Source organism: Glossina fuscipes, unplaced genomic scaffold, assembly GCF_014805625.2.
Source record: "Glossina fuscipes isolate IAEA_lab_2018 unplaced genomic scaffold, Yale_Gfus_2 27, whole genome shotgun sequence".
In the NCBI taxonomy this organism is placed as follows: domain Eukaryota; kingdom Metazoa; phylum Arthropoda; class Insecta; order Diptera; family Glossinidae; genus Glossina; species Glossina fuscipes.
In genome coordinates, this window is record NW_023998422.1 from 2,584,120 (window position 1) to 2,611,974 (window position 27,855).

At 34.0% G+C, this 27,855-nt stretch overlaps 1 protein-coding gene across 2 annotated transcripts in view; it reads right to left on the bottom strand.

The window, feature by feature from the left end:
- The window catches only part of LOC119635716, a 203,530-nt gene that overhangs the window by 142,282 nt on the left and 33,393 nt on the right, over positions 1 to 27,855 (bottom strand). The window contains exon 2 of one of the 2 annotated variants that reach the window (XM_038030688.1): positions 10,740 to 10,761. The exons of the other annotated variant lie outside the window; for it this stretch is intronic. The gene's annotated coding sequence lies outside the window, so the exon portion shown is untranslated. The remainder of the gene's footprint in view (positions 1 to 10,739; positions 10,762 to 27,855) is intronic. 2 annotated transcript variants of the gene reach the window in all.

Consider the following 27,855-nt stretch of genomic DNA (forward strand, 5'->3'; position numbering starts at 1 on the left):
TATCAGATTTGATTTTTCACGTAGTTTATCAGTTATCAACGGAAAACCGATTTTTTTTCCTTTGAAAATAAAGCTTTTCTTATTTTACTCTGGACTGCGCGCGTAACCCTTGACCGACTTAGCCCATATTCAACACGAAACTGCCTGCAAGAGCGTCCAATATGCTTGCCAATGTTGAATGCATTATCTTGATTTTTCTAACTTGCTTTAATACTGATAAGGAATATTCTATACAATTTCTCAAGCTTCCGTCCGAATGTTGCAAACATCCTGAGAAAAAGAGTATATCCCTATCCGTCGGTTTCGGGTCTGAAAACAGAAAAATTGAAATTCGCAATCCCAGGACACAAGCTTTAAACGAAAAGATGGACTCATGCTGGTCACGATTGCCCTTACTGTAGATGTGCTTTCGATTAATTCGTCGGAAGATTTACATCGACTTAATAAAATTGACATATTTCCAAGAGTAAGTGTAAAATTAAGTTGTTCATCTTCATACACATACTTCCGATGTACATAAACTAAGCATAACTACACTCATATTTTTAGAAACTACATAGATTTAACAAAGTTTCCATTTTCTTGCATATTTCCTTAGCTTGTTTTATATTTATGTACAGAACTTATACGCAAGAGCTGGCCCAAAAAGGTTAATTTAATTAACTGCATATTTCTAGGAGTTACATAAATTGGAGAAGTTTAGCATATCTTCAGGCGATGGTATAAAATTATTTATTTATATACTTGCATACTTTTTACAAACTTAGTATATTTACAGTGATTGCTAAAAGAAAAAAATAATTGGGCTTTTTGATGCATACCTTTTTGATTTATGTAAACTTTCAAAAATTAATATACTTGCAGGCGAAGGCAGAAAAAAATATTAAAAGCATAGCTTGAAGGATAAACACTAATTCAATAAAACATAAAAATGTTAAATTAATATTTCGATAGATACTTCTAGATTTCAAAATACCATAGAGTTTGTAAACGTAATATGCGTTAAAAGTCATTTACAATATCCTACACCACTTATGGATATATTAAGTTGGTGCGGACGTCGAGAAGGTGATAAATCCCATCGAGAGATTGAGATGGATCCAGTGTTTTTGTTATTTCGAGACACTTTGGGAATCGAGTTAAGCTTGTCTGTCTGTCTGTGCGTCTTGTTTTCAATGTACAGGCCGCAATTTTTGAGATATTTTGATGAAATTTGATACACCAGCCGAAGCACGAACACTATTGAGAACGGTTCGGCGTTCTATTCTTCTTACTTTTTTCTACTTTTGCTTTCTTGTTATGTTTTCAAGGGATGGTCTATGTATCCGCCTGACTGGCCGAGTAGGCAATGGATCTCGACTAACAACCCCATGGTCGTGAGTTCAAAGTGCGGTAGAGTTTTCAATAAAGCTGGCAACCTCAGATGGTAGTGCTGTAAGACTTTAGTTTTGAAGTTCATTTCTCTGGCTACCTTTATATGGGTACTGATAAGAGAGGGTGTAAAAAAAAATTTAAATTCACGTCGCTATGGATATCTCTACAATTTTAATAAACTTGAAAACCTTAATATTATTTTCCTAAGATTAACGTAGGTAGGTGTTCAATGCTAAAACTTAAGGTTATTAACTAATTAAATGTTCATCGTAATATTTATATTAGAAATAATTGAAACAACTGGCCATGATTACCCAAATTTGACTCATTCACTGTTTATATCGAAATACTTACATACAAACATACAAGCAATAGCTTTATATGAATATTGTATACATGCATATATTGTATATATATACATATTTATGAATATAGTTCAATAAGACAAACACAAGATCAAAGATAATTACAGTACAGAAATATACCTCAATGGGCAACGGTATTGCCCACTATTTGCAATATATATTTGTTAGTTCGGATAGGTTATGCAAATGTATTACTTGAATATTTCATTGCCTTTGTTTGCTGTCGTTTTTCACATTGCAAGTGGCAATCTTTCGTTTTTATGTTATTGCTACCAGTTTTTTGGTCTCTACGTAATTCAACATCAAATGGTTAAACTGCAATTTGCAATTTTCATATCCATACACACTATCGTTATGCATAATAGTTCTTTCATTCCATTTGCGCAAACTACGTAGAAATAATAGAAAAGAAAATGTACATATGCTTGACAAATGAATTGAAGGCAAAAGAGCTACAAGGGTTTCTCATATCACTTGTGCTGAAAATTGCTAAAATTAACTCAGAGAATACAACAAAAACAAATGACAGTGAATGACTTCAAAACCAATGCCCTTTGCTTTTGCTTACATTCAGTTCATCATTGTAGCTTTGAGTAAACGAAATGTCTCGATTACATCGATATTACTGAGAGTATTGTGTCAGAAAGGATAACATACTCGCTGTTGTGAGATTTCTTGAAGGCCACTTTAGATATATTTATATTGCCCTTATTGGGAATTATCGCTTAAGCAATAAAGGGATTGTGGAAGGAGATAAATAACAGGTCGGCTTTTTTAATCAAAATAATAGAAAGAAAGGGAGTGTCATCACGAAGTTACACTGGAAATTTAAACTCAATCACTTAAAACTGAAGTACTTTGGAGTTACGATCAAATGTTCTAAAAAAGTCTTTGGTTTTTTTTTTTTGCCAAACCTGCTACGTTTTTAATTCATTTTTGAATAATTAGTCAAAGCATTCCTTAAAGCCCTAACTAATGCACAGACATCTATAAGAAATGTGATCCAATATATTGGTTGATTTTTTTTATAAATAACTTCAAGAGGCATAGCAAAGCATTCTTAAACATTTTCCCGACATTTTTTGCTTTTTTTTTCGATCTTCAAAAAAATGATTGCAGCGAAGATAATACGACAAGATTCCCAAATATTTGTAATCAATTTTCTTATAACTACTCTGGCCTTCAAGATATTTATCTATTTCTACCAAAAGGCATCATTTTGATCCCCTTTCTTTGTGAAATCACCACAGTCGTAAAACCGTGGAGAAGAAGCAAAAACATTTCCTAACCGATTAGAAATGTACGGTTCAAAAATGATTGCGGTTTCTCCTTATGCGCGTTCACAATGTAAAAGAAAAGGCGGCAACCTCGTAAAGACACCGACAATGTTTTCGTATTTTCTTCTATAAGTTTCGTATTTTCTTCTATAAGTTATTTCGGATCAAGGAATGCTTGCGACAAATTTCGGCGACTGTACCGATTTCATAAGAAAAGTGGTCAAAATGATTCCTTTTGGTAGAAATATATATATATACAAATCTACTTCTAGCGCTAAGGCCCAGTTAGAGTTGTGGCCCGAATCTGTAGAAGAAAGTATTCTTTTCTATTCGTGTCCAAGGGGAGAAAATTATTGCATGATTCGAAAAAATCCATCACTGACTTTTTTTCATCATTTTTAATAAATTTCATTTTATATAGAGACTAAGAAAGGTATGCAGGCTTGCAGACATCTCTCTTAAATCAGATAAATTCAATGGTGTTAGCAATTATCCAATTTACACGTAGTTTCACATACACAGCAGTATTCTGACCGACATAATCCATCACAAAGACATCACAAGTCAAAAGACATTTTTTTTATTTGCGGTTCCTCGTGACTTGACAGCCTAGTTTTACAACACAATTGATAATAGACGGGTTTTATGGCGAGTGTTGTTACGGAATAGTAATTTTGATAGAAACACACAAAACCTATTATCAAAAAACACATACTCTTAAGATAAGTGACCGGTTACAAGTGGCAGAATGCAGCTGACAGAATGTCTCTTCGAAACTGTCGCTATATATAAGCGGTGAGTATCAAAAGTTCGCCTTTAGCTTAAGATTGCTATTTTATGCCTATTTATGCTTTTTTTCTTTTCTTTAAAAAACTAAAATATCAATGAAATTGAAAGCCAAAAACGAAATAGTTATAAACGGTGTAATTTATATAATAGAGCTGTTTTCGAACCTGGCACCTGGTACGTTGCTTTTTTATAATATTTATATATATATATATATAATAAATAAATAAATTTATATATATACATATGTATATATGTAGGTATATAAATGAATGAATAAGTGAGCGGATACAGATATAAATGAGTTAGTTTCTCTCCACGCTTGTGTTACTTTAAAGTTTATGCTTAACAACAAATATTGGTTTTCTTATTTTCTTATTCTGAAAATATTTTTATTTTATTTTTATTCATTTATTTATATTGGTTATTTGGTTTGTTTGTTTGTTTGTTTGTTTTGGTTTTTTGCAATTTAATTTAGTTTAACACGTTATACTCGAACAATGTGTAAATTATCTAAAATACATGAAAAAAAAGAAAAAGAAAAACCAAATTAAAAATGATAGTTATATTGAAAATGAAAACACTTATGCCGTTATAATTCATGTTCTCATGGATTGAATGGTTTCGATTTCTCTAAAAGCACTGAAACTTGATTATTATTTTTGAAAAACTTTCAAAGTTTTCGAATAGCAGAATAACTTTGGTTTATGAAAAACTTTATTTTATCGTAGATTAAAAAGAAAATTCCGATAGCGAATTAACCTGGGACTCTGGAGAAGGAAAGACCTCTATGTGCTGTACATGACGTGTAATCTTTTCAACAAAAGCGGTTAAGTTTTCGTTTGGAAATTTTTTATTTCAATAGAAAAGCCAGTGAAAATATTATGATGGCATGGACATGGCCCACCAATAAGTACCCTATGCCACTTCGCTTAACACAATTATTCATATGACGACTTTTTAAAGAAAGCCCTTGCATTAGAAATGGTCGAAAGAGTGGTCCGATCCCCACCATGTTCAGTAGCGTTCGTCCTTCAGGCAAAATATGACGTTGTACTGAATTTCATTAAAAAAGATGCGAAAATTGCGACCTGCAGGTTGAACACAGGCGTTGCATACATCCGCACAAATTAAACACACCCTTGTGACGAAAGTGGCGTAGAGTATAATAAAAGTGCTAATCATTATGGGGATCTGATTAGCTGAACATGCTTGATACATACGCAGACGCACGTAAACATATGTATGTCGATCTTATCTCTTATATGTAGATATATATTCGTCTCTTTGAGTGAATCACTTAATAGAGCAAATGTCACAAATAAAAATCATCCATGTCAACAGTGACAATTTCAGAACAGAAAAATTAGTCGTCATTGGTCGGTACAGCAATCCTTTGCCAATCAATCCTTTATACATTCATCATTTATATTTCTGAAAAGCCTTGATGAGGGTATGTTTGCCCTCTTCTTCTTTCCTTGCTGCATTAGCTTTCCATTTAGGTCGTGCCATATTAAGAGAGTAAAATTCACACCACAAGAAAGTCATCATTGGATTTTTCAAAAGCCGGCGTTGATTGTCCCTGAGCGTTAATCCTAATCTTACTGAGCAATGAATTTGTATCGCTTTGGAACCTTGAACTTGAATCTTTTGATTATTTCATTTTGCAATTCGACATTTTTTTTTTTTTCTTTTCGTTTTACTTTGTTAAACGGTACTAACACTAGCTCTTTTTATTGTGAAAAAAATGCCAAAAAAATCTGGCGATGTGAAGGTGAGTGTTACAGAGAAAAACTGTCCAAAATTTATTACGGGGACACTTTCCAGCAAGATGACAGTCAACGGTCGCCTTCGAGATTTCTTCACATGCTTCGATCTAGATAGACCATCAAATAGTATGACTCGTGCACAGGTAAAAGGTTTACTTTTCATAAGAACGCGTGTATGGGGAGGGACGCGGATAACTTAGCATAGCAATTTCCAATAAGTCGTAGAAATTTTAGCAAAATAGCTTGAAAATCGTGAATTGTAAGTTGAACGTAAAAGTATATGAACAGACAATCAAATTGGACAAATAAGCGTAAGCTGAGGCAGGAAATAAATCTGAATCGATTAGAATAATGAAAAATGCTTCTATATGAAGCTCGATTAAGTGCGGCATAAGACATTCGCATACATTCATCGCCTGAGGTACTGCACGAAATGAAACCTTATAGAATATTTTTGTCAAGGAGATATTTTCCATTATGCAGTTATGCAATTTACTGTTAATTAAATATTCTTATACACCTGACCAATAGTTTGTACAATTTTCCCAACCAACTATCAAATGCGTCTGTCTGTAATTAATAGTTCAGCCAGACATGTGATAAGCCGATTATATGTGTACGGATAATAAAAGTGTCTCTTGCTTGTATTGATTTCTTAAAACGATTTACTCCCAACGAGATAATTGTAACTCAATTTTTTATATTGAATTTCCTCTATTTTTGTTTTTTTGTTTTTGTTTTTTTCTTTTTTTTTGGAATTAATTACAATTTTAAATGAATTACGCCTACGTTTGCAAACATTTTCCTAAATCTCTAACAACTTTCACATGAAAAAATCATCATTTATAACTGAAAGTAAGGTAAAAAAAAAAAGACAACAAAAATAAAAAGCCAAAAGAAAAACGAAAAATGAAAAAACTAACAAACATCAATAAGACAACATCAAACCACAACAATAACGACAACAATCGTAAAACGTAAACACGGGAGCTTTTATTGTTTCTACTTAACAGCAAAAAAAAAAAAAAAAGGAATAAATAAATAAATAAATAAGAAAAAAATAAAAATTGAATTTATAACCAACGTAAACATAATACCTTCATATGCATTCATAAACGCGCGTACATGTTTATCTATAAAAACTTTAAACCGCAACTAATACTGTAACTGTAGATGCTGCAAAGCATTAAACTATAAATGTGTTGTATATGAGCGAGTATAAGTGTTTATATGAATCGATATTAAGCCCACGCAGACCACTCATTTTACGCTCGCCCATAAATAAACTCAATTTTGCAATGAACTCAAGTAAATCAACGTAATACAACGGTATCACAGCATCACAACAGTAAGCATATATATATATATATAGATACATATATGTTTATGTGTAGTGGTAGGTAACAACAGCACTAGCACTTTAGCGTACATAGCACAAGCAGAACACTATCAGCAGCAGCAACCGCAGTTGTAGCAGCAAACACTATATCACCACTATATCGCAGAAACGCAATAAATCTCTTAAGCGTGGGCTAGTCAACGTGCGCCAAACGTCAACGATTTGTTTTCTTTTCATTTGTTTTATAGTAAAGCAGCAAAAGTGCACATATATATATATATGTATGTATATATATATATATATGTATGTATATATATATATATATATGTATTCTCCTTTGTATTCACATACACGCACTCACACAAACTTACGAAGAATATATTTACGGTTTATTATATTTTCCGTGTTTTTATTATTTATTTATTTATTTTTTTTTTTGATTTTTGCATCTCTCTCATCGAAATGGTTAATTTAGTTAATTTAGTTTTTAATTTTTTTTCTATGAAAATGAAAATTCAAACATTTCCTTATTGATGTTAATTGCACGAAATAGATATTTGCCCAAAAATTGGTTTTGATAATCTTTCCTTCATTCACAATTAAACAAATGAACGAAAGCGGTAGAAACGAAAATGAAAACAAAAAGTGTATGCTATTGATTTTCAGTTACGCATCTGGAATCCTTTCACATTTATTGCAGATTAATAGATTTCTTTAACAAATTAAGACATTATTGCTGCTTAATCGGCATAAGCGATTCAGCTTTCGAAGATGAATACATTTTTACTACAAAGCGAAAACTGAAGACTGTAAAAATGTGGCAATTTTCGTAAAGAAGATTTCCAGTCGAGCGTCCAAGCTAATCTATACATAAACAATAATAGAGAAGTGTACCTTGTCGGATACGGCGAACTCCAAAATCCGGGATGCCGGAAGGATTTAGGTACATTTTTAACTATGAAGCAATCTTTCCCGTTATCGTGAATGTATCGAAGTGTTCGTAAGCATTTCTATTACCATTAAATTCGAGTTATGTTCGCTGTAATGTAGGCGGAAGAAACTACATGAGAGAACATGAGGAAAAGCGGCGCCATACACGATGTTGCAAGATTTTAGATATATATTTGCAACGAAACAATCTGTCTCGACAAGAGAAGAGTCGTTAGTTGGAGTAGATCGCAGTATTCGTATGAAAACCTTTTTTTTCAGTGAGTTAAACTTCGTGCATCGGTCCCGTCAAAAATTAATAAAAGAGCATTTCACGGCTCGACGATGTAGGTGGATGGATAAATCGGACAATTGGCGAGAAGAAGAAGCTCATCCATGCTAAGGGAAATAAATATTCAATGAACACATTCCTACCATGAAGCGATCTTCTTTGACAAGAAGAAAGCCACTACTGTGAATACCTCGGAATATTCGAACAAACTATTACTGACTTCAGTTCATCAGAGTTCAAAAATGAGTATTTTGAGGTTTGCCAAATGTATATATTTGCTCGATGATTTTGGAATAGCGAAAAGCCTTCGTGAAGATCCTTTCATTTGCATGTTTGTTTATCACAGAACCTCTAAGTTCGCTTTGCATAGATGTGTCGAGAATGAAACGAAGTTTTTCTGCCATACCACCTATGCGTCAGTTAGGTTATTCCAAGATTTCCTATACCGCTGAGATGTTTCAGCAGCTGTGTGGCGGTGACCTTATTTATACTCTAATCAGTAAAGGGATTTTAGGTCAACAAGCCGAGGTAAAGGAATGAAACGATAATAAAAGTAACTTCCTACTGGCATTTTGTACTCCACTGTATACTGTAAGCTACCTAACGCTCTGGAAATAATTCAGATTTATTGAACTCTTTGACATCTGATTGATGTTTATTTTATTTCCCATTTTTTATTTCAAAGTTATTTCAATCAACAAGAAATTTTTGTTATTGGTTTACATTCTATATGAAAGTGAATGCATGCTTGGCATCTTTTCTCTTTTGCTGTCAATACAGTTATACAGAAGCGAAGCTGGGCTAACTGTTAACTGTTAACTTAAGTCTGGGATTCGCTTCTCTATCTGATTGTAAATACGTTTAGGTGTTTTTACCATAAATTAACTTAAGCGCAAGATTTCCTTAAGTAGCGAAATGCACGCGATGTTCAACGAAATCTTAAGAAAATAAATTTTAACATTTTTGTCTGTTGCATAATGATGTTTATCCGGGATCCAAAAAAAAAAAAAAAAAAACAAGAAGAAGAAGAATATTATACTCGACTATGATCGAATTTTTTATACTCATCACTGCTATTTTAAAACAAAAAAAAAGAAAACTACATTCTCATATTCTATAATATTGGGTAGGCGTGTGTGATTCTTCCTGCTTTTGAAGAATCAAAGCGCTAATTTATGTAGCGCTGCTGAAGCAGGTATCTTCCTTTTTGCGAGCTCCGGTACGTTGACGATAGCAATTAACCAACTGATGGACGGACGAACTGACAAACATATCTACAAAAGTTCAATTTTAACACTAATCAAGAGTGGAGTCTGTAGCGTTTCTGAAGCTTCGTTCTTGGTGCTGCAAACTAATTTGACAAAAAACAGAAATTTCATTTTTCCGTAATGTTGACAAGGCGTGGCTGATTTTTTCATTTTCCTAAACGGGCTGTAGAACTACGCATGGAATATACGTGCATCCGTTATAGTCGGTAAATAACGAGCAAAAAAACAATTCTTTTTTATATTTGAAAGCAAAGGTGGTTTCGGCTTGTACTATATTATGAGCTTGTCCTTGGACCGATTTAGCCCAAATTCTACACTAAGCTGCGTGTAAGAAATTCCAATGTTTATACCAAATTTGAAGCAGATAAGTTCCTTTTCGCAACTAGGAGACATACGGACAGGGAGACAGGGTTAAATCGGTTTAAAATTTAATGTTGATCAAGAACATGTATATTTTATAGAGTCTCCGAAGCTTCCTTGTAGGCACTGCAACTGTTTTAGCAAAATGAGTACACTTCCCGTCGGTGGTGATCACAGCAGCATAAAATTCTTCTTTCCTTCTAGTTACTTAGGCTATGTGGCTTGTCAATGTTTATCTCTCTATGATCCTCTTCCTTTCTGCTATTCTGCCTTCGCTGCCGCGAAGTGTCACTCAAAAGCCTTTGATCGACTAGATGCAACAATCAGTATCAATATGTACAAGAAAGTCTAAAATTAATCTTAGGAAAAAAGTTAGGCACGACTTATGAATGAATTCTGCACTTAAATTTTTATTAGTACCACCTAGAGGTTTCGGGCATACTCAATTTGTCGGGAATACACATTTGTAAAAAGCGGCAGGAAACTTTCGGAACTCTATAAAAACAGTATATATGTCCTTGATCAGTACTAAATTTTAATTTGATCACAGTCTTCCTGTCCGTCCGTTTATGACAAAGAATGTCTAGATCGCGAATATTAAGTATACGCCTTCAAATTTAGCTAAGACATTGGAACATTGGACATTTTTATATAGAGATTGGTCTAGAAAAAAAGCCAAATCAGTGAAAGGACACGCCTACAGTGCACCATATCCTAAAAATAATTCTGCTTTTGAAAGCAAAAGTGATGGGGCTTCGCCTAAAAACTACAAAAGGAACAGTGATGAAAGTTTTCCCGCATATTTTTCGAATGATCTTGACCAGTGTGAAAATATCGAGTCCGGCCAACGTTACAGAATATCGAAAACTCACGGATTCCCTTTATTTTAAATGTTTTCAAGACGAAGGTGATGGGTATAAAATAATCAGCCAAAGCGTAAGATAATCTTCTTATTTACTGCCTTTACTACGAAATCACTTACCTTATTTCCTTAGTAAAATACACTGAAATTAGATAAACATAATGCAAGTTAGTAACGAAGATATGTGATAAAACTACTTAATATTAACAAGAACGAGAGCGTGTTGTTGACCTCGCAAATTGAATTCGATTTTATTTTTCTTTCTCTTCCAAATGCCTAACAACTCGAAAACAATATTTTCTCTGGTCAAGTATAAATTTTTGATACGTCACTTTACTGGCGAATAGATCTAAGATATGATATGCATCGTATATTATGTCGTGTGCCCCATATCGCATATTATATCCCATTCATCCCGCTACTCTTATAATTTAAAAATTGCATTGGTATTCTGATTACTCGATTCACCCAATTTTATGATGTAATCCAATAAAAATTATACGGAATAACGAAGAACAAATAAAGGTTTAAGGTGATCATTTTGATTTCGGAAGGTAAAGAGCAGAAGACAAAGAAGACTAAGAATGTCAGATGCCCAATAAACTACTATACTGAAATTCGGAAGCTTTGAATGTTACAACAACTGTATTGGCGTCTACAATGGAATTTGATTTGTAAATTAAATCCGGTGAATATTTCAAAAAATAATCAAACCTACTAAAGAACGTTACGTTCCTTTTGCCACAGTCACAGATTTAAATACTAAAGAAAATCTTTTGCTTTCATACCAATTTTTGTGTTTCCATTTAATATTCTTTACAGTTCTTCATCTTCACACTTATTCGACTATCTTAGAAGTTGTTCATCTTTAACCTCAAGACCGAAAATTTTGTATTATTTAAATCAAATCCTTCGGATTGCCTTAACTGGGCTCTCGCTCTTATGTTTTGCACAAGTTTCCAATTAAAAAAATGCTTCAACCCTAAGTAAGAAAGTTATTCAAGTTGAGATGCAACTCTCTTCAGGAAGGTATTTCGTTAACATTTCTGTTCGCAGAAAACTTCTTTTATTAAATTTTATACCTATATAGTAACTTTTTGTCTACTATGGGCAGGTAATTAATCTCTTAGTTATCAATTACGGAGATTTACGCCAAAGTTCAGTTTCTACCGTAATTTAAATAACTATGACCATCTTAATAGAGGACAGACGGACGGATGGATTGATTAACGAACCGATATATTGAAATGTCGGTGGACATATGCGCCGATATTGGAACAGGGAGAGGACCCAAGGACAGACGTGTCTAGGGTTTAACATTAACAACTGCATTGAAAATGTTTCATTTTGTATTATCCGATAGTATACGAAGGTAAGGACGTTTGCGTTCGCCTAGGAGGGTCAATTACTCTTGGAATATTAAGACATTTCAGCCATTTTAGGAAAAGTGTGGCCTACCTATCATCTCAACGAATGCTGCTGTTGCAACTTTGTGATAACCACGAGTACGAGTACGAAACTCCGCGAAACATTCTTAACGCCTATTAGAAAAAAGTTGAACCCATTGGTAGCCGTGTTGCCTTCCTCTCTTTCGCAAAACCCAAGAGAATAGTTTAGGCGGCATAAAGCCCTTGATTTTGCGTTTTCTATACAATTCTGAAACAAAGTTGAGAGTTGGGCCAACGGACATTTGAGTGGGCGGAAAGAAATAATCGGGAACGGAAGGACGATAACGATCGAGGAACATACCAAAGGCGTCAAATCGACCAGGAGTTTTTCTTTAACAATGTAAACCTTCTTCTCCTGAGAATTTTTCTTAGTAAAGTTTTATAAGCATTATGACGATGTAATTATCGTTTCTCGCATCTTTTAAAAATTTTCATTCATGTCCATAAGGTAAGCATTGCGAGCAAATAGAAAATCCGACTTTAATTTTAGTCCCTGTCTGTTAGAGGTCCAGTTACGGGAGATCAATGTACTAATAATTCGAAATTTCTACTAATGCGTACGCACGGAGACGATCTGACTGATTGTTCTGCGTTTATTCGGTACGCAAATAAATGGGTTTGCATTAATTCTGGGCCACGTAAATTTATCACACTCTGTTGGCGGTTATAAGAATTTTTATTTATTTTTTTAAATCCAGAATTTAACCTCAATTAATCTCATGCTCTTGGATTACTTTAGCGCCCTTTCCTTTATGGCATTTCACAGGAAACCTTTCAAGCTGTTATCTCAGAAATTCTTAATAAATTAAGCAGCCAATGAACACATTCACACAAACATACACATATATAACCATGAACACCCAAACGATGCAACAGAATTGGGTTAAATCTAATTTCAAGTATATGTCGCTATTGTTGTTGTAGTGAGATGGTGGTGGACCTCTTTAAATAAATGTCTTGCAACGGTGACAAAGTACATGGACAAGCAAACGAACTACACAGAAATACTGTCACTACATCTGTGTTGTGTGTTGCGAAAGAACAGTAAATTGAGGACAGAATAAATAAAAGAGATAGAGAGAGAGAGAGAGCGAGAGAGAGAGAGAAAAGAAAGAAAGAATGAAGACCGAAAACAAATGCGTCATATTCACAATTAAAGCAAATACAATACAGGCTTGTCTCCAGATGCATTTGTTGCTCTTGTTGAACACATCTAACAAGAAGAACATTTATGTGTATGTATGTATGTATCTACGTATGTATGCATGTATGCAGTTGCCGTGGGCTTCCTCAATTTGTCATTCCACCGCCACCATAACCACTATCGCCACTTTTGTCTTTGCCAGTAATAACGAGAGCACATGAATTCATAGAAGAGTAGAAAAGCAGGCAGACAACTAAAGTTAATAAATGATAATAGCATACGGTTGTGGTCGGCTGGTTTGTGTGTCTGTGTGCTTGTGTTTGTGTTTGTGTTTGTGTGTGCGTATGGTGCGGGGAAGGAACCGGTGAGGGAGTGATTGGGGTGAGTGAGGAGGGGGGGAGGGGGGTTTAGTAGTTATATCGGGTAATGAAGTAAGCTGATATATGCCGCTTTTCCAATTGCTGCTGCAATTGCCAACAAACGACATCGTAACATTGATTACCGACATTTCGTTTAGCTCATTGTCACAGAGGTCAATTTCCTACAGCATCTATATATAAATAAGAAGAAAAAAAGATTTTTTTTCTTCTTCTTTTTTGTTGCTGTTGTATTTGAGTTGTGTTTTATTTATTCTTTTGCTTTTTTTATTTTGCTCTTTTCAAAATAAAACACAAAAAAAGGAAAAAGCAAAGAATTAGGTTTATGTTATTCTCCGCAGGCTTCATCATCATTAAAAACTGAATGTGGGTTTGGCGCGATTCAGTTTTTGTATGTATTGGCGCCTCGGTCTCGTCCGTCTGCCATTTTCTGTTACGGTGGCTAACTGTGTACATCATCTGTTGTCGTTTCTAATATATTTCTATTGAAAATTACACACAACAACAGCGTAGAGGGTAAGGAATGAAACGACAGCTCTATAGAATTCATTCTATTGGTTCCTTCTGTGTGATTTATTTTAGCTTCTGATGATAGTTGTTCTCGTTGCTGTTTTTACACTATACGTAATGCTATTATTGTGTCTGTACGCCTGCATGTTTGTATGTATGAAATTGAATATATATATATATGTATATATATGTATATGTATGTGTGTATGTGTTAGTCTAACAACGGTTATTGGCTTCAATCATTGCGTTAGACAATTAGCAACTTGTTAAGTACTTTATTTTCTGCAGCGACAAAAGCAAAAACAATTCGCGCCAATAATAACAATAGCAACAACAAAAACAAGAACAATCATCAATAATCATCAATAGAAGCGATTGCAAAAGTTAAGTTTCATCATCGCAAGCGAAAACCATGGCATTCTCTTGCCTGCATTGAGCACAATTTCGAAACATTTGTTTGACCTTGACTGTCTATTTATTTTTCCTTTTCTTTGGTTTTTATTTGGCTTTAATTTTTTGGCTTTATTTTATAATCAAAGTTTTTAATAAATAAGTTTTATTATGATTTAAATTTTTACTGATAGTAAACTTCAATCAATGCAATGTCATCGTGTTAGTATTTTTATTTCGGTCGATTCGTTTCTTGTTGAAACTAAAGTTGAAAAGTTTCCAAACGCAAATGCACTCTGATTGCGCGAATTGTTCGACAAATTCAAAGCATTTCGGGTTGCATACCAAAACGTATTTGACTTGGTCTTTTACACTTTTAAATAAAGGCAACCGAATGTATTGCAATTACACCAAGCTCTCGAATTACGTCCCGTTCTTTCATATCCGCGTTTTATTTAAAGTCCCGTTATAAGGATGGCAAGATGTAATCTCTTCTCTTACTTGCAATTTACAAATATTTAGCAGGAATCTAGTATATATTGGTCATCACTATAACTATATGAGTCGATATGTTCGTCAGCCTGTCTGCGACTTTTTCAATAATTTCTTTACCTGTTTCTCCGCCCGTTTGTCTACGTATCTAGGGTTTCTCTCACCCCCTAACAGCGTCTCATATTTGCTTGCCCTTCTGCCTCTTCTCTTTCGCCGATTCTCTGTCTCTCCATTCCAATATCTATCATTTTTGTTGGTCCGTCCCTTTGTGGATGTTTGTCTGCTCTTCTGCCTGGTGGTTGTCATTTGTCCTCCCCTATCTGTCTGTCCTTCTTTCTGCCCTTTGCTTGCGTGCTCATCTGTCTACTATTTGTCTGTTCTTTCATCTCCCTGTCTGCCCTGGCCCTTCTTTCCTTATCTGCAATTTGTCCGTTCATTTGAAAGTCGTCTGTTTGTACTCTTCTCCATGTCTTTGCCATGGCTATATCGCTGTACATCGTTTGTCTCTTTCTCTATATATCGGTCCCTTGTCCCTTGTCTACCTCTTCGCAAGTCTGTCTACCAGTCATTTGTCTTTGCTTCTGCCTACCTATCTGTAACTCTGTCTAACGTTAGTTATTGGCACGATCATAATTGAAAAAATGAAAGATTTCGAAAGCGAGCGTATCCGACCCCGAACAACGCCCACCATTACAGTCCATGACCGATCGTATGCAGTGAAAAAGTGGACATACTCAAAGAAGAGAAGAAAAGCAAAACCTTTTTATCCTATATATATATATTAAAAAAGGAAGAAACCCAGAAGTCATCTAATAATCCCACTGAAATGTTGAAAATCTTCATCTGAACATTTTATCATTCAAGTGCGATGACTTTTGTTATTTACAGTTACTTGATAACTTACAGTTACAGAAAATTGTGTCTCGACTCGTGAAAATTTGCTTGCGACAACTTATCTCGACTTTCGACGCGGACTGTCAAGACAAGAGTGCATCAAACAATTTATTTCTGGTTTTGGTGATGAAAGTCCATCTTCTGCTTCCATAAAATGCTGGCATAACGAGTTTAATCGGTATATATACGAATTTAATCGGCGATATAATTTGATAAAACCTCGAAAAGACCCTCGTGACGATTGGTGTAAACCAATGCTTAATAAATGTAAAAGCGCTTCTCTTAGAATGGTGCATAACATTCGTAAAGATGGCAAGTCATGGATCTGTGCATGAGTCATATACTAGACAACAATCAATTGTAAAGCAGGGAGAAGTTAATTACTTTCGCAACATTTCAAGATAATTCGTCGTCTGTTTGTGTTCAATTTTCTGTTCAATGGATTCGGTAGCGTTTTATAAGTAGCCATATAAACTAAAAGCAATGTCTGTACAATGCACCTTCTCTCTGTTAGGTTTTTGGAAATTATAGATGGTTTGCCAAATTTGAAATATACATCTATTGAAGGAATGTTTTATATATCTATCCCAAATTATGAAACCTATTGCTCCACAATTCTGAAATCATACTTTGCAATAAAGACGCAACGGATTAGCTTTTGATAATCACAGGTGGGTCCATGAAACGGAGAGATCAAAAAGGGAAAATCTTAAATTAAGTTGATGATAAGCCTTTAGCAAGTTTCATATCTCCTTATGGTAGATATAAAAGATATCAAGAGAGTAGGCGGGAAATATTATTTTAATTTCCTTTATTCTGATTTTAGTGCAAACTAATTTCGTTCATCTTCGGCAAACCGCGATTTCGCTATACATACCACTTTCCTAATCGATCTAAACCTGTCTGTCCCTTTGTCCCTGTTGTATTCTTGCTTCAAACTACGTAAATAAAATAATAATAAGAAAGGCGCTTCGGTCCAAGGACAAACGCTATTGGAGGTGATTCGGATCGGATCACTTTTTCGACCACTTCCATTACAACATCTTATTTCGAAAACTCGTTCTGCAAATAATTGTATTTAGATTAGTGTTTTAGGGTAATTCAACGGCGGGCCGTAGCCCGTCATAATGTTTTTGCTTATTCGTCTTTTTGTTAAATTGCCGCCTGGAGCAGTATTTGTCGCGTGTGACATGCAATACCTAAAGCTTAATTGTTGCGTTGGCAATAATTATGTTAGGAAATATATAAAATATTTGCAAATCTTCACCCGTTAGGCGTATTTAGTTCGTTTAGCCTATCAAATTGTTGCGAGACATGACAAACATCCCAAATAGTAAAATTTAATTCGATTTAGAACTGAGCCTGAGCATTTCTGCAGGCACTAAGAATATCTCTATACATACGTATATACATGCACTTATATTTTTAGCTTCTTATATAACAATTTATTGACTAAAGATAAAAAAATTCTAATAACTTTTAAATAAGCTTAAGAAGGCTACAAAGAGATTGAATTGCGAATCAACACTAATCACTAAAAACCTTTTATTCATCATTTTTAATTTGAATTGAAAATAGCATATTTCCAGCAATTGTTGTATCATAATTTTATTTTCAATAAGTCTTTGATGTGTAAAAAAAAAAAAAAAAAACTATATCCCTCCAGAAAGAAAAAAACCATAATAATAATTGGTATATCAGTTCGGCTTAACTTAATTTCAAAATTAAAATAATATGAAACGAAGAAGAAAAAAAAGAAAAAAACAAATAAAAATTGCTTTCAAAGTTCCTTAAGGCAGGTTGACTGCATTGCAAAAATTTACGAAAACCCACAAAACAAAAAGTTCGTGATTTTTTAAAAGCATCTTTGTACGGTTTATGTATATGTTTTTTGTTTGCGTAGCAATCAAAAAGTAACATAAAGCAATGCTGGCACCTTTGACTCTTTACCCAAGCGCACATCATTCAAACCGTGTTTGAATTGTAACGAAATAAACCCTTTTACTTTTTACGCTGTGGGATTCCTTTCAAATTCATAAAGTTGAAAAAAAAAAAAGAAAAAAAACAAAATAAAATAATAATCATAAGAAAGTTACGCTCGCTTTAGAGGCGAATCTTGAATACCCATCATCGATATTAAGCTCAAATAGTTTACTCAACGAACAAGTTAACTGGCAATTAGTTTTTCTAAAAGTCTAATAATTTTATATGAATGCGACTGAAAAGTCTGCTCACAAATACATTCGCATCTGCTGGCAGGCTCTAAGCGTATAATGCTTTGCGCATGTGCTTCACTGCGTAACGTCGCGATTATACGCTTGCGAGCTGGGAAGGCCAGAGTAAATACCTGTAATATTATGTGCTTACGGGCCAGTCGTCTCTGTGCTGGCGGCCAGGTCCGCAGGTCAATGTGTATAAGATTGCGTGTTCGCAAGCTCGCTCACAATTGCACTTAAATCTCTGATCACAGATATCCTCAGAGTTTATACACATAATCCACCTTACTCGCACATTCGTTCACAGCTACGATGTGGATCATAGCATAAACGCTTATAATCCGCCACACTGGCCGAGTAAACAAAGGATCTCGAGTAATAACTCAAAGGTCGTGGGTTCAAATTTCAACTGCGACAGAGTTTGCAGTAAAGCCTCGGATGCTAGCGCTTTAAGACTTTAGCTTAGTACTTTAAACCTGCAAAATATTGTGAAAAATGCTTGCATTGAGTTCAAAATTGTTTACCTAAACTCCCTACTTTCAACTTGAGCAGTTGCTTCTGATCGATATCGTAAAAGAAGTGCTGCGTAAGTCGGGGACGATTTGTTGCATCACCAAGACTGAGAAATTGCATATAAGTTATATGCGACATCTATCGCGTCTATAGTATAAGCACCAGCTACTGTCAAGATCAATGTGTGTAAAGTAGCTCCTTTACCAGGCCGCGACATTATACGCTCCAGCGCACGTTCGCAATCAATGCGTGTAATATTGTACTAAACTCGCCCCTTACTAAGTTCATAGACAGATTCGTAAGGACGGTCAGAGTTAAATACGTTCGGAATGTACTTGGACGCTTCTTCAATATCACTTCCGACGTTACGGTCAGACTGTTAAATTAAAACTAGGAAGTTCGTTCATAAGCTTGTTGCAAAACACGGTCGAAGGTATGCATGATGTGTGTTCATAAGTTGTTACAATCTCTTTCACTCGTGCAACTGTTTGAAAAGGCTAAATGTGAGAGAACTCGGCAAGATGTTAATGTTATTTGGCCTGTCAATAAGGTTCGATTAGATGGATTACTACAGTCATTATAGAGGATGGTAAACGTACTGTAAAGCTCTTGATTGGATTCGTCTCAGCTAAGTTTTATTGAAAATGTGGCAAAAACACGTGCGACAAGGTGCATTAAAGTTGATCTAAGATACATCTAACGTGCAGGTAAGTCAACCATTCGATAGTTTTAAAGAGAATCCCTATGCGTTTATTCTTTGATTCGACTCTGTGAATCGAAATTTCTTTGGCATTGATTTTAAAGAAGTCCTTATTACTATGAGTAATTATTCGTTCTTAAGATCAATAGAGAATGCTATATCCACATAGTCGCTTCGCCACTTCGCGAAGTGAACTGAGTTAAAACAACAATTAACTTGAAGTTGTGAGAACATTTCGCTATAACCGTACGCCTATTCGTTTGCTTATTCATTATCCTTTTCAATTGCGCAATTAGCAGAAACTGAGATAGAAACCATTAGTTAGCATGTGACGTAATATTTCAAACAAAAGAGTGTTTTGTGAACTACTTGCACTTCATCAGACCGATAGACAAGCTTAGATCGATTGAGAATCATTTTCAGCGTAATAAAGGGTGGATCTATCTCATGTTGTCCTTCGGTGTGTTGCATACCTATTGCAAGTTGTGTAAGGTACAACTAACTACTAGGCGCACCAGAATACCGAATTATTTTGGAGGCTTTAACCTTAATACTTTAAGGTTAATTGTAGCGCTTCCATATATATTTCAATCGCAAATCGTACTACAATTAGCTTAAAATTTCCTTTTTAATTTACCTCCTTTGCATAGTTTTTTATAGTTTATATGTTGAAGCAAGCGCGTGGCTTCAGTTAATCTGTCTGCCGTCTTTCGTGGCGCATAGTTTTATAAAACTTTGGCAAAAGGTTTCAATGAATAAAATGAAATCAGTTTGCTTTGATGCAAGCGAGTTATTTAAAGTTTTCTTATCAAAAAAAAAAAAAACATCTTGTTTAGGTTGAATAACATAATAATTGAAAACAAAAGCCTATAGAACAAAAATTATTAAATATTTTAAAGGTTTAGAGAGATTGTTTGCAAAAGTTTCGAAGCAGTTATCAAATGTCCTTAAGCTGCTTATCCATAAAAATGCAATTTAAACATTTAAGAAGATTATAGAGAATGAAAAAGAAAACAAAAAAGTAAGCATAGCCATAGGTATACTTGTAGATGTTAGTCACAGGAAAAGATCTACAAATACACCGAAAAGCTATCAGTCGGCCGAGTACAATAAAAATATTTGAACGACACTTATGCAAAATATGCTATTAAATAACGTACAATACAAACAAATGTGTTGAATGAACTGGCAGAGAGAAAAAGCAAACTAACAGACGGACAGACGGACAGACAGACAGGCAGAGAGACACAAATAAACACATACTATTTTAAACGTATGAATGACAGTCTATATTAAGTTAGTAAGATGCTGAAGCAATCAGACTAACAGGCAAGCAGGCAGGCAAGCAAGCAGGCAGGATAATAATAGTGTGAGGAAACTCAAAGCTGACATCCGTTCACTCTCGTGGGATTTTAATGGACTTGATTACGTACACATATATACATAATAAATAAGCATTACGTATGGTTACGTATATATAAATATATGTATATATGTTTGTATATATGTATGTATGCATGTATGTATGTTTGTTGTGTGTATGTGCATACATGTCTATGCATATGATATCACGCTTTTTAACATGATAAACGTAGTCAACGCATTGCGAAACTGAGCACACAGCCATCTGTAATCAATGTCTGTATATGTCTGGGCTGTGTGGTACCAAAATATTCAAATGTATTCTATGTGAACTCATTTGTTGGTTTATTATATGGTAGCGTTTTATTACCTTTTTATATACATATATATATATATATATTGTGAAATTATGTATGTGGTCGCATAAACGTATGCATGTTAAGTAAGATGCACGTTTTAAGCTCATCTTGTTATGCAGGAATCCATTATACATTTAAGTGTATATGCGTTACAATCTCTACGTAGTTTTTATTTAGAACTTTCGGAAAGGTTTTCATACTCAGAAATGCGAGAGAAGACTTAAAACGACGCGTGGAATTAATTCAGAAGTAGAATATTAATGGATAGAAAAAAAGAAATAAATGCCATGAAAACGTTTTGTCGTCACATTCCCATAAAAACTTTAATTTCAATTAAAATAAAAAAAAAAAAAACTTTTTTTTTATTACCGTAATTAAAAATTTTTTATATGTATGTCTCTTTTTCATAAAGTTTCATTTAAGTAAAAAAAAAAAAAAAAAAAAAATAAGAACAAGATTTAATAGGAATAATTTATGGTAAGCTCTCAAAATCCTGCTTAGTCTTAGCAATGTATAGTTTTTTAATAAAAAAAACTTCGTGTAATAAAATCTACATAAGAGCGTAAGTCTAGTTTAGGCTTTAAAAGGAAGTCTTTTAATCTTAAGCTCACAGTAAAACTATAGTCCTTTTGTGCTAACTGAGTTCAAATCAGTTCAACAGTTCAATCTGTCAAGGGTTAATATCACAATTTTTTTGTTTTATAAGCTCCTCAGATATGACAAAAAATTTTCGAATATAGGCGCAGTTCGGCTTTCAGACATCTTGCATTTCATATGAAGAAAATGTGTTCCTGGTATTGACACGTCCGTAGTGGTGCTCAAAGCCGCTAAGTAAGTAGTAAGTTTTTTTCAAACATTCCAAGGTCAAGCTAAAGGAAAAATGTTCCTCCAAAATTTAATATCAAAGAGCATTCGACCTGCGTCTGTAGTGTCAAAATGAAATTGTTTAGCAAAAAGTTTTTAGTTTGTTTTTCCAAGTGAAAAATTGCGAGCTGAGAAAAGAAGTTAAGATTGCGAAAAAGAAGAAGAGGAATTATTGAAATATTGAAACGAAGAAAATTTGCGTATATTTCCAGCGACATATTTCCAATATATTTCAATTTGTTCTCTACAATGGGCATTATGTAAGTCGATCGCTTTCATTGCTTCCCAATCAATCGGAAAATTTATCTATCAAATTTCAAATCCCGTTTTATAAGGATCTTCTCCCGATTAGTTCACGTTTCTTATATATCGCTAGGCAGCCAGCGAATTGTCTGAAAATGTAGTGCAATGAGACGAAACTTTCATGAATTCTTAAAATTGTTCTTGCTCTGAGCTATCAATAATTGTACAGGCAATCTTCACCGTGACCGTCCGTGCCAATAGACCTTCAGTTTTAGAATAGTTATGAGTCTCGCCAACTTCTTCGGTTCGGAGCATCGTACAGTGTATCCGTAAATTGTTCACAAAAACCCTTGGAGTCTGATTTTGCAGATGGCCTCGCATTCATTAGGCTGCTTACGACCACAAGTTCTTTTTACATGGATTACATTCACGGCTACATTTTTAAGAAAGTACTGCAGGTCGTGCAGCAAGAGTTCTCGCCCTATTAGATGATATGTAAAGTTTGACGTGTACTTGTATCTATACTACAATGATGGAATGGTAAATAACCAATTTGTTGATTATTTGGAACCTAACGAGACATTTTCGAATGTGCTGTGAAAATGAATAGAGGACTTTTAGTGGTATATGTGTAGTTTTGAAATTGCACAATATTTCCTGTGCGGTTCGCTTCAATACATAAACTCAGCAGAAGCGCACCTTAATGAAAGTTACTTACTTATGCCAATGTGCACCATAGCGAACGGTATATGTATCTTGTAAGCTGTCTATGTACATAGATTTGTAAGTCTTGCAAGCGAAGTTATATCGTATAATTAATCAAAGGCTTATGCTGTTGTGGTGTATAGTAAACAAATACTACATTATGCGATCTTTTAGATTATCATCGTCAGATCATGCAAATGTGTCCATGTTTCTGTGAACGATGAAAATGATGTCGTTTGACATTTTCTCGAATATCGATATAAAGATGTGAAGATAATGATAATTGATGAAACGTTTAACTGCACAAGTTTACCATGAACATAATTAAAACTAATTAACTGCTTCTACAGTTAATGAAACTAATTAATAGTTATATAATTGCATTTAATAACTTTAATTGCTTTGCGCATATAAAGAAGTAGCGAGCTTCGCTTCTGGAAATAATGTTCAATGGAAATTTAGTTCAATTAATGCCAATTGATATGTTGATTGAATGTTTGTCACCACATTCTATAAGAATTTTCATCAAGAAGAATTTTATCGTTCTAATTGTACAAACTAACCGAGATCGATATAAAATGGGGTGGATTCACTCAGACAATTTTTCTCACTTTCAATACTTTGCGGGCTTTCTCCTATTAAAATCTCATCCTGCATGGATACGACATCTTTCCATTTATTTTTCTATTCTCTATCAAAAAGACTACTTGTCTTCCTCTTTAGAATATTTACAAGTATGCAGCATTTGTGAAGTATAGCTACATTCTTGGTCCATTCAATGAAATTAGTCAACGCGTTCAGGTCTCTGCTTGTCTACTATTTAGAAAGTACACTGCGCGGAAAATTTTATTAAAAAAACAGAAACTGGACGTAAGCAATCTTAGTTGAAGGCTACAGATCAAATTTACTTATCTGTTAATAAGGGCCAAAAGACCGTGAACTCTAAAACTTCTGCAAAGCAATGAGGAACGGTTCATTCGCGCAATACCAATACCGCGAATTGTCTGTTCTCCTCGCCACGCAAACCATATATATTGGCCGGGCCAAAGAATTGATAAAGCATAACATCTCGATGATCAAAAAAAATTGTCGAGATGAATTTCATTGTGAAGCGTCTTTGGTTCAACCCTTTCGATCTTGTTTGCGATTCTTGTCCAAGTCTCATTTCCCGTAATGATACATTACATGACATCCTAATAGTGAGAAAACATTGTTTCACGTATGATAGGATACTTAATATCGTATACAACACAAACACGAATGCAGGTTCTTTGCTCGACAAAGTCGCAACTAAGTAAAACGATAAACACTTATTTTTATATGTTCGCAAAACCGCGAGTGACTCTGCAGCAATTGAATACAAAGGCATAAACCTTTTAATGCAGTGGACAACAAAGACTGTACCAACAGTCCGAAGAATCAATAATTTGATGATTTCATAATACTCGCGTAGCTTAAGTGAAGGCTTCGCCTTATTTTTTTGATTGCAACTTTGCATATATCTGTGTGTAAACGCATAAGTTTACTTTCCAAATCTCGAATCTATATATGCAGTATATGCACACATATATATATGTACATATATATTGCACAAACAAAATTAATAAATATATACAGATACATATATATATATATATATATATACATATAGTCGTATCCTTTGAATCCCCAATTTAATCTGCCTTTGACGTTCATACGAAGCTCGTGCATATATTTCCGCACATGGAAATTCGTTTTTCCTTTACTTTGTTTACATTTGAAATTCAATTTCAATGGTCGTCAGCAGTTTTTATTTCATTTCCAAGAGCTAGCGTTTCAACAATCAATAAGAGTTAACAATTTTTATTTCATGGAGAATGTATAGCGAATATACATACGCCCCAAAGCGAACAGAGTTTTACTTACATGTACAACACCTGGGATAAAAGGGATTAAGTTTGTTCGGGGTGTATGCGGTATAGAGAAAGGCTAGACCCACCATCTATTATACCAAGAAGAATTCAGAGTGGACCTAAGCTTGTCTGACCGTCTGACCGTTTGACCGTCTTGTTCTCTTGTGTTCAACCTACAGATCGCAGTTTATAAGATGAAATTTTGATGAAATTTGGTACACCAACGTGTTTTGGCTCAAGGCTGAACGCCATTGAAAATGGTTCGGATCGGATTACTTTTTAATCACGTCTCATATGACGCCTTACTTTGAAATGTCCTTGTAAGAATAAATGTAGGGCAGCGTAGAGCATTTCATGGTGGGCCGGGGCTCACTATAGTCATTTTACTCTTTTTTTCTCATTATTATGCTTCATATAGGAGATTATTTGCTTATTGTCAAAGGCAGCTAATGTGTCTCTCTTTGTCTCCGCAAATAGAAAAACTAATTCTTATTACGAGAAACAAAGGTGAAAATCTTGCCCGACACTCGACCATAAAATATCGACTATGAAGAAATGAGAAAAAAAAAAGATAGTTTCAATGGCGACTCTATCAGATAAGTAGCAGGACAATTTTGGGGAAGATTAAGTTATTTAGCAATACGAACTGTACTGTAGGAAGCTTTGTTTAATTAATATTAAGTTCGATTAATTGATTTCTAAGATTGATTGTCTTTCTGTGCTTTCAAAAGCAATACCACCAACTATATGAGGAGGGCCTTCGTGTATGTATGACAATTTTCTAGGTCATCTGATGACTGCCATTCAGGCTTTTGCGGGCATTTTCCTCTTTAATGCGCTTCGGTTACATTGAAATTCGATACAATTCGACTTAACTCGAGCTGAAACATTTTGACAGTTAAACGACATTATTTTCTTAATGAAAGCACTTATGCGAAAGCAAACTTATCTCTTTGCATCTTAAAAGTCAAATAATTTCCTTTAAAAGTTGTTATAAAAATTAAATAAAACATTGTTTTATAACTTATTTTACATGAGTTTTAATGTTAAGTAAAGATTAGAGATTTTCATAATTCGGTTAATATATGCGCATATATTCTGAAAGTATTAACTCATATGTGATCCTATTTCATGTTTCTTTAATCTTTTCATTTTGCAGATATATATATAAATATATATATATATATATACATACAAACATATGTATGTAAATATATGCGCGTATTTGTGTATAGTAAATATACCTATGCCCACTAACTACAGCCATACACACATATATATATATATATATATATATATATATATATATATGAGTATATATGTGTAACTATCTATTGAAATGGTTTGTATGCCAACATGAATATTTCTGAATTCGGCCTTGTTACTCAAAACCTCGTTTTCACATTCAATGCAATGCAATGCAATGTTTGTGCATATAATGTAATACGTATGTATGTACATAAGTACATTTTACAATTCAAATAAAATGTATAATAAAAGGGAAAAAAACCTCTAATACAAAGCCGTCTTGATATATAAACTTATTCGTTCATAAATTCATGCATTTTGTAGTACAACGTACACTTTTGTACGTTTTATATATATATATATATATATATATATATATACATACATTGTATATACGTATAACAAGTGCATTTGTTCACTTAGTTACTGGCATTACACTTATGCATAAATGCATAAAATAAAAGCATAAATGTGTAACACTTTGTTATTTTCATTGTTGTTGCTATTTTCGTTGTTGCTCTTGTTACTGTTATTGTAGTTGTTATTGTAAGAAATTGAAATCATGATAATGCATTCAATTCTATTAAAAATCAAAAGCTACAGTTAAATAAATATATATATATATATGTACAAATATATGTTTGTATGAATGAATGAATGAATGAATGAATACCTTTGCATTGAAACATTTATATAAGTTGGTCTGGTTTTGATGGATTATTTATCATTGGAATAAATTTTAGGGAAATTGATAATTATTCTATAGATATGTATATATACATACATGCATATGATATATTCCGTAAATATATTTATGTATAGCTTTACAAATTAATTGAATAATATTTCAAGAGACAGTGAGTGTTACAGATATATGGATATGGATTTCCCCCGAATAAATTTTATGAGTTTTTGATTATTACCATCAGTTAAAACACTTCCCTTTGCAAACACTGCAATGAAAATTTGGTTGGTAAACAATTTCTCTTGCATTGCATGTAGAGACACATAAGCAGATTTTTACTATTTTTTTACTAAATTTAGCTGGAATTTCATCAATTTTAATGGCTTCAAACGTATATTGACATCCGAGCTCATATAATGCATTTCGTTAGGATGTCAATATTATGAATATATTTCCGCTTAGAAACGTAATAGTAGCAAAATGATATTAATGTCAACGAAAAAGAAAATTATATTCGTTCGTGACCGAATCTCTTGTGTCCGTCATCGTCATCCCAAAGAAGACAAAACAAGTGAAACAGAATTTTTAGGCTTTATGTTAGAGGTGCGGGTGTTATAAGCGTGTCCTTGAAAAGTTGCGACAACTTCCAAATTCCTTTCAAAACTTGCCTTAGGCGACATCTTCCGTTCCGTTAACCGGAGAATGTTTACATACAGAGTTGCGCAGACGGACAGACGAACAAGCCGACACGTTTACGAGCATTTCATATTTGTAACTAGCCAACAATTTATATAGTTATTGAAGCTCATTTCTGCGCGGGTCAGTTTTTCAAATTTTTGTACAGGTGCTACCGCATCTTTTTTTGTAATTCATACTGATTAGGAATACATATAAACTTTTTGAGATTTTTGGAAGCTTTCCTCTAGAAGTTCGCCTCATCCTACGAGGATGGGTATAAAGAAAAAAACGAAAAACACCGCTTCCAAATAAGGCAAAGCAGAGTGAATTGATGAGAACTCTTGTATTAATGTGATGACAGACCAAAGAGAAGGTTGAAAGTGCAAAAAATTATGCCTTCTGTATACTAGGGTGGCGGAAATGTTCTATCGTATTTCAAATAATAAATTTGTATTGAAGATGTTTGATGTCGTCCGCAGCAGTCGAATTCTGACTGTCAAATTCATTGGCAATTTC